Source organism: Salvia splendens, chromosome 12, assembly GCF_004379255.2.
Source record: "Salvia splendens isolate huo1 chromosome 12, SspV2, whole genome shotgun sequence".
Lineage (NCBI taxonomy): Eukaryota > Viridiplantae > Streptophyta > Magnoliopsida > Lamiales > Lamiaceae > Salvia > Salvia splendens.
The window spans coordinates 20534136-20547087 of record NC_056043.1 but is presented as its reverse complement, the minus strand read 5'-3'; the positions used below and the strand labels follow the sequence as shown (position 1 = coordinate 20547087).

At 42.9% G+C, this 12952-nt stretch overlaps 1 pseudogene; it reads right to left on the bottom strand.

The window, feature by feature from the left end:
• Positions 1–5470: 5470 nt before the first annotated feature.
• On the bottom strand, positions 5471–12771 carry LOC121758414 (annotated as a pseudogene).
• Between the last annotated feature and the right edge of the window lie 181 nt (positions 12772–12952).

Genomic DNA, 12952 nt, shown 5'->3' with positions numbered 1-12952 from the left:
TCAAGAAGAAGATTATCAGGCCCAGGTGAATGCAATGGGAAGTTGGAATCCAGATGGGAGTTGGAACCCCGGGAAACAGATGGACGCACCCTGGAGGAACCATCCCAATTTTAGATGGTCTGACAACAATCCGAACCAGCCACCCCCGCAACAGAGCACCCAGTTGACACATCAACCAGAAAGACAGACTAATTGGTCTAGGAGAAATCAGGAGGGGCAGAACAGCTGGAACAACCGGAACCAGGGGGATCACTCTAATTGGGGGAACAGGAATCAGAATCAGGGGAACTCTTATGTGCCGCCACACCAAAGGAACTACACCAGAAATTATCAGAATCCCCAACCTACTTACCAGGGGAATCAAGGGCCGGGAAATCAGTATAACAACAGCTCAGGAGGTCAAGGAAACTTTCGCCAAAATCAAGGAAGTGGTCCACATCTGGGTCCAGGACCAAGTTCTGGCCAGTCTAGTTCTAAACCACCAAGGAATCTAGATGATATGGTACATGATTTAGTCAGTTCTCAACAGCATATGCAGAACAACTTGCAGTTCAATAATGACGTGGTGCATAAGCTCCAAGATGCTCAATTGGAGCAGAAGGTAGCAATGGATATGTTAGCAAAACAAATGTCCCAGATCGCAACATCCTTGAACGAGATGCGAGGAAACGAATGGAAGATTCCTGCCTCAGTAAGGCCGCCAGACAGAGCTAACATCAGTCAAATCACTTTAAGATCTGGGCGAGGTTATGAAGGTCCAGCGATGAGGAAGGAGGAAGAAACGCCTTCCGTCAAAGGCAATGAAAAGAAGGATCTAATTCCTGAGTCCAAGAATTCGGAAGCAGAGAGTTCTAGGAATAGAGATGACCTTCAGGAAGGAGATCTGGAGAAACCGTTACCTAGTGAAGCCGAACCATTTTTCCTAGACCTAGAGCCAGAAGTAGAGAATGAATTAGCAAAGGAGGAAACAGGCAAACTTTCAGCTGGAGATTCTACGGGTGCAGCGAAACAAGTGAAACCGTTCCCGCACCGAGGAGAGGCTAAGAAGAAGAAGGAAGAGCCGGTGGATTGCATGGACATATTTGGGAAATTGGAAATCAATTTACCATTTTTGCAAGCTTTGAAATTGCCGGTATTCAGTAAGTTCATCAAGGAATTCATAGCTGGGAAGGCCAGACCCAGTGGGAAGATTCTGATTGGAAAGAATGTGTCGGCAGTGATCCAAAAGCGAAGAATGCCCTCGAAATGCACTGATCCAGGTATGTTTACCTTACCTATTTCCATCGGTGATGTAAAAATTGAGCATGCCATGTGTGATCTAGGGGCATCGATAAATGTTTTACCGCTTTCCATTTACAAAAAGCTGGTAAGAGTAGGGATGGTAGACACAAAGATGGTAATCCAACTGGCGGATAGGTCGTGCATTTGTCCGGAAGGAGTTTTAGAAAATGTTATCGTCAAAGTGCATGATTTTCTATATCCGGCCGATTTCCATGTTATTAAAATGAGTGATAATGAATCTGCTGAGTCTAGCGGTGTGCTTCTAGGAAGACCTTTCCTCCGTACCGCTAAGACCATAATTGATGGGACCATATGCCTGGACTATAATGGGGAGAAATATACGTTTAGCATAGATGAGGCAATGAAGAAACCACTAGATGTTGAAAATTTGCATGCTATCGATGTTATTAACCCCCTGGTCCAGGAATATCTTGAGACAGAGTTGATGCAGGAACAGGTTGTTAATTCAGAATTAAGTCACTCTATTGACAGAGAGGTAGCTTGATGGTGCGAGGCAATGCACACAAAGGAATTATCGGATGAATAGCTGGCCGAAGCTATTTCGGAGTTCTGCACGAATCCGGAGTCAGCTAGGTCAAGAGGATCAGCTCATGTGGCTAGTATGGAAAATTCTCCCAAGTCTGGGAAGGGAATGAAAACTGATGAAGAAAATGATCCCTTGCCCCAGGAAACAAGCACTCCCAAGAAAGAATTGAAGACGCTTCCACCAAGACTGAATTATGCTTATCTGGAAGAAAATGAGACTTTTCCGATCATCGTCAACAGCAACTTGACCGAGGAACAGGAAAACGAGTTGCTTGAGGTAACCAGAAGGAATAAGAAGGCGATAGGATGGACTCTCTCAGACCTAGTAGGAATCAGTCCTGATATTTGCATGCACCACATTAGGCTGGAGGAAAGTGCAAAATCCTGTATAGACCCCAACGTAAGCTGAATCCAAACATGGGAGAAGAAGTTCTGAAGGAAGTTTTGAAACTGCTTTCGCTGGGTATCATTTACTCTATTCCAGATAGTGAATGGGTTAGCCCAGTTCATATGGTATCTAAAAAGTCAGGGATACAGGTAGTTAAGAATGATAAGAATGAATTGGTGCCCACTCGACTTGTCACTGGGTGGAGGATGTGCATCGATTATAGGAAACTGAATGAAGCAACCAAGAAAGATAATTTTCCTTTACCTTTCATTGATCAGATGCTAGAGAGGTTGGCTGGAAAACAATATTTTTGTTTCCTTGACGGATATAGTGGATACTTCCAGATCTATGTAGATCCCGAAGATCAAGAGAAGACTACTTTTACTTGCCCTTTTGGCACGTACGCTTATAGAAGGATGCCGTTTGGGCTGTGCAATGCGCCAGACACTTTTTAACGGTGCATGATGAGCATCTTCTCGGATCTGCTGGAGGATTGTATTGAGATTTTCATGGATGATTTCACCGTATATGGGAACTCTTTCGATTCCTGTTTAGCAAGTTTGGACGTAGTATTGAGGAGATGTCGGGAGAAGAATTTAGTCCTCAACTTTGAAAAATGTCACTTCATGGTACCCAAGGGAATCATTATGGGACATGTAGTCTTAGAGAAGGGCATACAGGTGGACCCAGCAAAGGTCGATGTGATTTCGAAATTGCCTTACCCTACGAATCAGAAAGAAGTTAGGGGATTCCTATGGCATGCAGGGTTTTACAGAAGATTCATAAAGGATTTCGCGAAGATTGCTCAGCCGCTCACCCATCTGTTGCATAATGATGTTGATTTCATTTTCGACGAGGAGTGTAAGGAGGCTTTTCAACTACTGAAAGATAAATTAGTGTCTGCCCCTATTATTAGAGAACCTGACTGGAGTCTGCCGTTTGAAATAATGTGTGATGCAAGCGACTACGCAGTGGGGGCGGTGCTAGGTCAAAGAATCGATGGTAAAAGTTACGTGATCTTCTATGCCTCGAAGACACTCAACCAGGCCCAGAAAAACTATGACACAACGGAAAAGGAAATGTTAGCCGTTGTGTATTCATTTGAGAAATTTCGACCATACTTACTGGGGTCGAGAGTGATTGTTTTTACCGACCACGCGGCTATCAAGTACTTGCTGGCAAAGAAGGAGTCCAATCCAAGGTTAATCCGTTGGGTGTTACTGTTGCAGGAATTCGATTGGGAAGTCAAAGACAAGAAGGGGACAGAGAATAGAGAGGCCGACCATCTGGGTATAATTTTCCAGGGGGAAACAGACGAAGCTATACCTGATGCATTCCCTAAGGAGCATCTGTACTACATAGGGAAAATTCCTAGACCTATCAGCTGGGAAGCGATAATGGCGATAACAGGTCCAGGAGATACTGAGAGAGGAAAGTGTCAGCTAAACGCCGAGCCATGGTTCGCGGACCTGGCAAATTACTTAGTCACAGGAGAGGTGCCTAGTTCACAAGAAATTTCCCGGGCCCAGAAGATGAAGCTCAAGAGCGAGGCCAAGTATTACTACTGGGACGACCCTTACTTGTGGAGTATGAGAGCTGACCAGGTAATTCAGAGATGCATCCCCGAATGGGAACAAAGGGACGTACTAAATCATTGCCATGCATTGGCATGTGGAGGTCATTTTGGACCGAGGAAGACTGCGAGGAAAGTCATAGACAATGGATTTTATTGTCCTTCGCTACACAAGGACGCTTTTGAATTCTGTCAAAACTGTGAAAGGTGCCAGCAAACAGGAGGAATTTCTAAGCGAGATGAAATGCCGCAAGTCCCAGTGATTGTCTGCGAGATTTTCGACGTCTGGGGGATGGACTTCATGGGTCCATTTCCATCTTCATACGGGAATACATACATACTTGTGGCAGTTGACTATGTTTCAAAGTGGATAGAAGCCAAGGCTACCACATCTTGTGAAGCCAAGGAGGTGGCCAAGATTCTTAGAAATAGCATTTTTAACAGATACAGAGTGTCGCGTGCGATTATTTCTGACCAAGGGACGCACTTCCGTAACAGAACAATAGAAGCTCTGATGAGGAAATACATGGTCCACCATAGGCTTTCTATCCCGTATCATCCTCAGTCTAATGGACAGGCCGAGATCTCCAACAGGGAGGTAAAGGCGATATTGGAGAAGACGGTGAATCCGTCAAGGAAGGACTGGAGTAAGAGACTTGGAGATGCATTGTTGGCCTACCGGACAGCATACAAAACGCCTATTAGAATGTCACCCTACAGGTTGGTTTTTGGCAAGATGTGCCATCTGCCCGTAGGAGTGGAGCACAGAGCATACTGGGCGGTCAAGGAGATTAATATGAGAACCCAGTCTTGTGAGGAAGAGAGGAAATTGCAACTTCAAGAGCTGGAAGAGTTGAGACTGGAGTCATATGAGTCCGCGATGTGGTACAAAGAGAAGACAAGGCTCTGGCACGACAAAAACCTCCGAGTCAAGGAACTCCAAGTAGGGCAGAGGGGGCTCCTTTTCCAATCCAGGCTCAAGCTGATGCCTGGGAAGCTAAAGTCCAAATGGGTCGGGCCATACACTGTTGTTAGCCTTCGAGAAAACGGAGCTGTGGAGATTCAGGGCAGTGCCTCAAACTCTACTCCTTTCCTTGTGAATGGTCATCGGTAAAGGTTTTTAGGGATAATTCTGAGTTGTGCGTAGTGGAAGGAGTGGCACTACGCACACTCTCTGTTATCGCCTAATCGGTCTGATAAGTAAGTGCCTTCGACGAAGTCCTGGGTCAGGTAAATGGAAATGCATTTTCAACCTATACACTGAACCAGGGGATCTCGAAGAGCACTCAATTGAATGTGTAAATAGTTAATCGCTTTCCTAAATGAAAAAATGTCAAACAAAGAAAAAAGTTCTAATCTTTCAAAATATATATATATATGCTTTGCCAAAAACACGTTATAATGAAAATACAATAATTATATTCCTCGTCTCAGAATAGGAGTCCTATTTAGGTATGACACGTGTTTTAAGAAATATAAATAAAAATATATTGAATAAGTTACTGGAATATATGTCCCACTTATATATATTAGTTTTATAATAAAATGTGAGTGGAATAATTTGATGGAATATAGGGTCTACTTATCATTTAAAAGTGAAATATGACTCTTATTGTGGGACGGACCAAAATAGCAAAATAGGGCTTTTATTGTTGGACGGAGGGAGTATATGACTGGTCCAACTACTCATAGAATTGCAGAAGATATCACGTGACAATAGTAATAAAAATCACAACCAATGCAATGGCAATGTTATGTAAACAAGTGTTCAGCATAAGGAACTAAATCTAGGAAATGTGATGGTATTTGAGAGGTATATGGTTCAAAAGGGCATATAGATGCTGGGATTTGGAGAACATTGGCATATGATCAGCCCCAGATATGATGTTCACCTCATCAACAGGATTGTTTTCAATCATCCACTCCTGGAACTCCTTCTTCAAGACCATATCCTCCTCTCACACCATGAACACGCGACGAACTGAACCATGGTTTTGTTTAGTGAGAGCCACTTCGTTCGCCAAATCCGCCTCGTCGTAAAGCCCTATCGGCCTCATCAATAAGGTTGCCAGGGTCAGATCCTGCAATATGCATGTCTTATTCAGAGCCAGGTAGTAACTCAGTTATCTTGGAGTTTATCTTATTTATCTTCCCAGTCTGCCTTTAAATGTCTCGTTTTTCCTTTTATGTCTCATTTCACTTTTACTATATTTAGGAAGTGGACTCTGCATTCCATTAACTCATTTCATTCACATGTTATTATAAAATTTATGTATAAAAGTAGGATTCCACTAACTTTTTCTACCCACTTTATTTTATAAAGTCAAACAATTTATTAAAATCCGTGCTGATTAGATATGAGACATCTAATCATGGACAAATGGAGTAACTAACCTGAGGAGGAGAGAGGTTGTAGAGGTGGGTGGCCATGTAGTCCAGCCCAAACTGCATGGACGTCGGCGGCTTGTCTTGCCCGTTGTTGAACCGGAACTTGGTGTCCACATAATCCAACTGCTTCTCATACTGTAAGAAGTTAAATCAACCATATTTTAGTTAGGCAAAGAATTCAACAAAATTCGAAGCAGTAGAAAGATTAATGACTAATACCAAAGGTCTGAGGTGCGGCCTTTACCATTTAAATTCATTTACTCATAAAAAAACAAACAGTAAATTTGTGACCTCGGCGACGAGAGCCAAGAGGGAGAAGTCGGGGCCCGGCATGAAGGCCGTCACGAACACAGCAACGGAAACTTGATGGGGGAACTTTTCCATGGCCAGAGATATGCCAACGTGATACGAGTATTCTATTATTATTATTTTGTTTAGATATTATAGGGATTTAGCATATCTTTTTTGTATCCACACATATTATAAATATGTGTAGAGTCTTCCATAATATTCAGTCAATCTATCTATGAAATTATCGTTATTTTGGCTCAATTGAGTAGCAAACAAAAAACACCTTCTAAGGTTGCCGACGAGGCTGATCTCGCACAGAACCACCCCTCCGCCATTCACGTCGCCGACCCAAACGCTTGGGCGCTCGACAACGACGGCTCTCGTTTCTTGATCAGTGTGTTCGCTATTTCGACGTTGAGGAAGCGTTTCCTTAAACACACTGATAAAGAAACGAGAGTCGTCGTTGTCGAGCGCCCAAGCGTTTGGGTCGGCGACGTGAACGGTGGAGGGGCGGTTGAGCGCGAGATCAACCTCGTCGGCAACCTTAGAAGGTGTTTCTTGTTTGCTACTCAATTGAGCCAAAATTAGGGGTGAGCAAAAAAACCGGAAACCGAATATCCGAACCGAATCAAACCGAAATTTTGAAATTCGGTTCGGTTGTTTCAGTTTTTCGGTTCGGTTCGGTTTTAAAAATAAAAAAAATTTGGTTTTTCGGTTCGGTTCGGTTCGGGCGAAGAAAAAAACCAAAAACCGAATTATATATATATTCTATTAATTTAATATATTATATTATATATAATTTATATATTCTTTTAATATATTCTACTATATAATATATATTATATAGTAATATTAATTTTATATTATAAATAAATATTATATTAGTATATATAAAATAAAATAAAATACACATATATAAATATATATTTATATTATATTTATTTTTTTCAGGTTTTTCGGTTTTGTTCGGGTTTTTTCGGTTTTTTAAGTTCGGTTTTCGGTTTTTCGATTTCGTTTTTTTGGTTTTTCGGGTTCGGTTCGGTTTGGATTTTGAACTAAATTCGGTTTTTCGGTTTTGGTTCGGTTTTGACAAAAAACCGAACCAAAACCCGAATGCACACCCCTTGCCAAAATAATGATAATTTCATAGATAGATTGACTGAATATTATGGAAGACTCCAGACATATTTATAATATGTGTGGATACAAAAAAAATATGCTAAATCCCTATAATATCTAAACAAAATAATAATAATAGAATACTCGTATCAACTCCCCCAAGGTTAAATCCACTTTGTCCTCAAGGTGGAAACCTCAAAGCAACGAAGAGTTGAAAGAAGAAGCTTTGGCGATTTATCTCCTCCTGGATCAAACGAACACGATCGTTGTTTCAATCTCCAATAACCTACTATTGCATATTCGATGTAAACATCCTCAACGAACTTCCTTATGATCGTAACATGAAATGGCTTGTTATTAAGTTCCTCCATCCTCTTCACACCCATACGAGAGTATATTGACATGTCTTTCATCCCATTAACCATATCTTCACGAGCATCATGTAGCTCATCTTTATACCGATTATGGAGCTTATCTGGTATTGAAGGAGACACGACGGACCATGTATCTGCATTCACTCCCTTCACAGATGTCTTTGGGAGACAACCATCGAAATTAAATGCTGCAATTTTACTTGAATCATGAAGACCATCATCCTCATCAATTTTATCCACCTCTATAGCTCGTACTTCTTCATCTACTAATTTCTTCTCATTGAGCCGCAAGTCAACTTGATTCAACACTTTTGAATCACCCTCAATTCAAGTATTTCTCTTCACAAGAAACAAGCTTCGTAGCGAAGTGGTGGCTCGATGGATGCAGGCAGGAGGGCGGGCGTTGGAGCAGGGGCTGCTTCACAGTAGTGGACAATTCGAGGCAGGCCTCAGCTTGACGGAGGTGAGTCGTAGGATGGCAGCAGGATGGCGATCGTTGCTGATCCATGTGCAGTGGTGGGGGCGGTGCAGCAGTAGGGGCAGGTGGCGCTGCTGCGCGGCGGTGACTTGGTTGTGGTTGTTAGTCGAGCACGTGCTGCAGCGGTGGCTTCTGGTCGAGAACGAGCTGTGGATGTGTGGGGGTACGGGGGCTTGGGAATGTGGGGTGCAGGTGCTGGTTCCGGTTTTGGGGCTGCTCTCGCTGCTGGCCAGTATACGCACTAGGTGGAAATCGTGACGGCACGGCTGAATCAGCGTGAATAAAGCCCCAGGGGCCGAAAGAGGGGCGCGTTGTGTGTTTTGACGCGGGAGTGTCCGATGTTCCATGATGCGGCGGGCCATAGAACAGTTCTGGTACCGGCTGTGGCGGTGGTTCCGGCAGCGGAGGAGCGCGGATCTCTCCCACACGACAACCGGATGTTCGGAAGGGCGGATCCCAGCAAGTCCGGCGACGCCTATATCCGGAATAGAAGTCCACATAGTGCTGTTGTCTATATGCTGCTCTTGATGCCTGCAATTTTGTCACACGACGATCGATTTCTTCACATCGTGATTCCAGCCTGAACTCCAATTTGTCAAATTGGGCCATGATCTTCTCCAGCCCGGTGGAGGAAATCTCGCTCGATCCCGAGAAGGCGCGCGGCGGATTGCTGCCTTCCGGATTATCGCACAGGGACAGCCCCGGTTGACCATCCCCGCGGTGGGTCATCGCCGACAAGCGACGCGACGGATCGGGTGGATCCAAGTGGTGTGAGACGTAGGGTGATTCTGGATCAGGCCACGACGGCGGACGGAGTACTTCCACCCGGCTGCTTGGAGGGTCCCAACAGGTTACACGGCGAGGTTGGACCGGCTGGTAGGGACGGACTGGCTGTGTGGCCTGAGGGAAGTCGTATTGATGATGGCGGTAGCCGGCGTAGTCGTATGACATGTCGACGGACTGAAGCGTGGGTGTGGTACAGATGGTGGTGATGCGGCTGAATTTTATTTTTTTGATATTGGTGGTTTGTTTGGGGGATATGGATGAACGTAGACGGAGGATGAGCTCTCAATGAAAGCACCAATTTGATAAGGAAACGCTTCCTCAACGTCGAAATATCGAACACATTGATCAAGAAACGAGAGCCGTCATTGTCGAGCGCCCAAGCGTTTGGGTCGGCGACGTGAACGGCGGAGGGGCGGTTGAGCGCGAGATCAGCCTCGTCGGCAACCTTAGAAGGTGTTTCTTGTTTGCTACTCAATTGAGCCAAAATAACGATAATTTCATAGATAGATTGACTGAATATTATGGAAGACTATAATATGTGTGGATAAAAAAAGATATGCTAAATCCCTATAATATCTAAACAAAATAATAATAATAATAATAGAATACTCGTAACACAACGCCGCCCAAGCTGTGGCCAACAAGAACCACCCTCTCCTCGGGCGGAAGCGCCGCCATGAACTCCATGAGGGGGCGGCAGTAGTCGGATATGGAGCTCAGCTCCTCCACACGCTTCGGGTCAGCTCCGGCAGCTGCCATGTCAAGCGGTGGCCCTGCGATCTCAGCTCGGTGGCCACCTTGTACCAGCACCACGCCCCGTGGCACGCGCCGTGAACCAACACCAACTGATTATGCTTCTTCGTCTCTTCCATTTGCTTCCTTCACTTGGAATTTGGCATCAGCCACTACTGTATTAATTGGTCTCAAAAAGACAATTACAAAAGTGTTGATGATAACTAAGGCGGACAATTTCTATGTGAAGACAAGACGGCGGCCCCTCTACATCCACTACGATCTTTTGTTTATGTACATGTACATGTAGCCAATTTTATTTTATTGTATTAAGAAAAAGCACTTTACAGAAACTCAAAAATGATAAAACTATGGAATCCTCAGTTAAGACTTAAGACAGATGAGGCATCTTCATACAACAATTGCTAAAGGAGAAAGGATCAAATGGTTCTCGGAAACTACTATGAATTAAATAATAGGAGTATTGTTGGAATGGAACCCGGTAAGAGTATTTTGATCGGTCGTACAGGTAATTAAACATTTAAATTATAAAATTAAATGATATAAAAATCAATCCATGTTCATGCGCATATGATCGCGCTATATTCATTTTCTCTAAAATAGATTTTTTATCGTTGAGAAATAATGGGTTAAAGTTAGTCATAATAATGGAGCTATGAGATTAATTAATATGTATATTAACAATCTCACATTGGTTTGATTTAGAGCCTTCACTAATCTTGTACTCAATTCGTCATTCCATAGTTGTCGTATTCCTTTTTGGATTGTCACATTATAGCCAAGTCATTTCCTTATTGGAAAAATGTAACACATCACTTCTCTCTTACTTTATTGTGTGTTCATCTCTCTAATTTATTCTTTTCCATATTTTATCCTCTTTTCCTTTGATCCATTTAACACAATTTTCTTAAATCTCATGCCCAAAAGAAATTGCATATGCTAAAGAGGGACGGAGAAAGTATTTAAGAGGCTAAATTACTACATGTAATAGTTAAAGAGCATACGAATGGGCAGTAAAGTCCACACGCACGCCAGTCCCGCTCCGCCCCGCCGAGGCAAGGGCCGAGGCCAAGGTCGCGAGCCGTAAGCCTTGGCTTGAAAACATGGAAAAATGTGCAACCGTAGACTGACACGTAGAAGTCCATACGCGAAAGAACCTAGGCGTTAGGCTTGTCTAGGTATGTCCCGTCCAGATTCAACCTCTACCTGTAACGTCTGTAACCCCCTCCGGTTACACTCTAGCATTAATGACTTACTTAATGTCTGCGTTGACTTCAGTCTCCAATGCAGTGAACTGCGCCTATAAATAGAGTAGCCACCACATGCATTCCACACACTGCACACGCCAACTTACTCTAGCTACTCATAGGCCATAGCATACTAGCTCTCTTTGCATAGTTTTCTGTCGAAACTCTACCCTCACCTCAGTCTAGTTCATCGGAGCTCTGCTATTAGCGGTGCTTCTACTTCAGAGACGAAACTATTTTATCTTTGGAGACGACCAATCAAACCAAAAACAGTACCGGGATGCATTTCATCTTCCGAATCCTTCGGGTCTACACAAATGTGGGGCCCTTCGGGGTCAAAACAAATGTTGCACTCTTCGAGGTCAACAGGAGTAGCTCTTATCATTGAACGAGTGTGGCACCAATCGCACCAAGAATGATATCGACCGTAGAGAAGCCACCGAAGTTTGGAGGAACATACTTCAAGAGGTGGCACCGGAAATGTTGTTTTATTTAACAACATTAAGGCGTTGTGAATTTCCTCCAGGAAGACAAGCTACATGTGCCAAGTGATCAAGAGACAAGAATTGAAGACTTGATCGACTATGAGAATTAGCAAAAAATAGATTATCTTTATAAATTTTTTCATTTTAAGTTTGTTAGATGATAGTCTTTACAATATATTCTATTGTAACCACATTGAAATAGAGTTGGAAAATTTAGAGAAAAAGTACGGTTCTGATGTCACGACAACAACTCGCCAGTGATAGCGAGCGCATCTATATCTTGACTAAACAAATCTTAAAGGTAAACATAGATGATAATTCAAGTTTCAAAGATAAATTTCGAAGGCGAAAATGATACAAGGTCAAAAAAGTCAGAGTACGTTAACTAGGGTCATAAATTCTTAGTACAAAATTATAATGCAGCGGAAGAGACCAAGACAAAGTAGCATGTGTGAAGACACACTACTTTGGGCTACCTATTGCTACTTATTAATACCATTACCCAACACCTTCGCCTTCTCGTACACGCTCAACCTGCACGTTAGAAAAAAAACATGCAGGGCTGAGTACTTTAATATACTCAGCGGACATAGCGCCAAAATATAAGTTTCATTTAAATTTGCCAGCCACAGTCGAATAAACACGGGGTTTTTATTTAAAAGCCCGAGTCACTAAATTTCCTTTAATTTCATAAAATTGATTGCGGAATCACATAAACATAGATACCATATCTGATCGTATGTGAACCGGGAATGTGGCCACATTCCACGACCGGCCAACTCGAAAGCTAGCTCACGGTCCCCATATGTGTATACTAGTCCGAGTAGGGTTTGCGGCCCTACTGGGACCCGAATTCGATTAACATGATTGGCAAAGCCAAACAATAGGTAATCGTAAAAGCAAAGACATGGCATGATAAACATGTTTAGAAAAAAAATTCACATATTCATAAAAAAAATATCACGTTTTGAAAAGAATGCCCACCTCAAAAGCTATTTCCTTATCGAATAGTTCCTTGATTTGGTCTTAATCGACGTGTGAAGACGCCCCTTTAGAAAATAAGAATAATACTTAATTAGGCTTAAGAAGCCAAATAACTTAACGTGAATGCATCCTAAATGCATGATCATTTTATTCTTTTTCCTTATTTCATAGAAAGTCCTTGAGCATTAATTAAATCGAAAGATTTAATTATGTGGAGACTCGCAAAATTTTTGTATAGTCAAGAGAGCATTACCTCCTA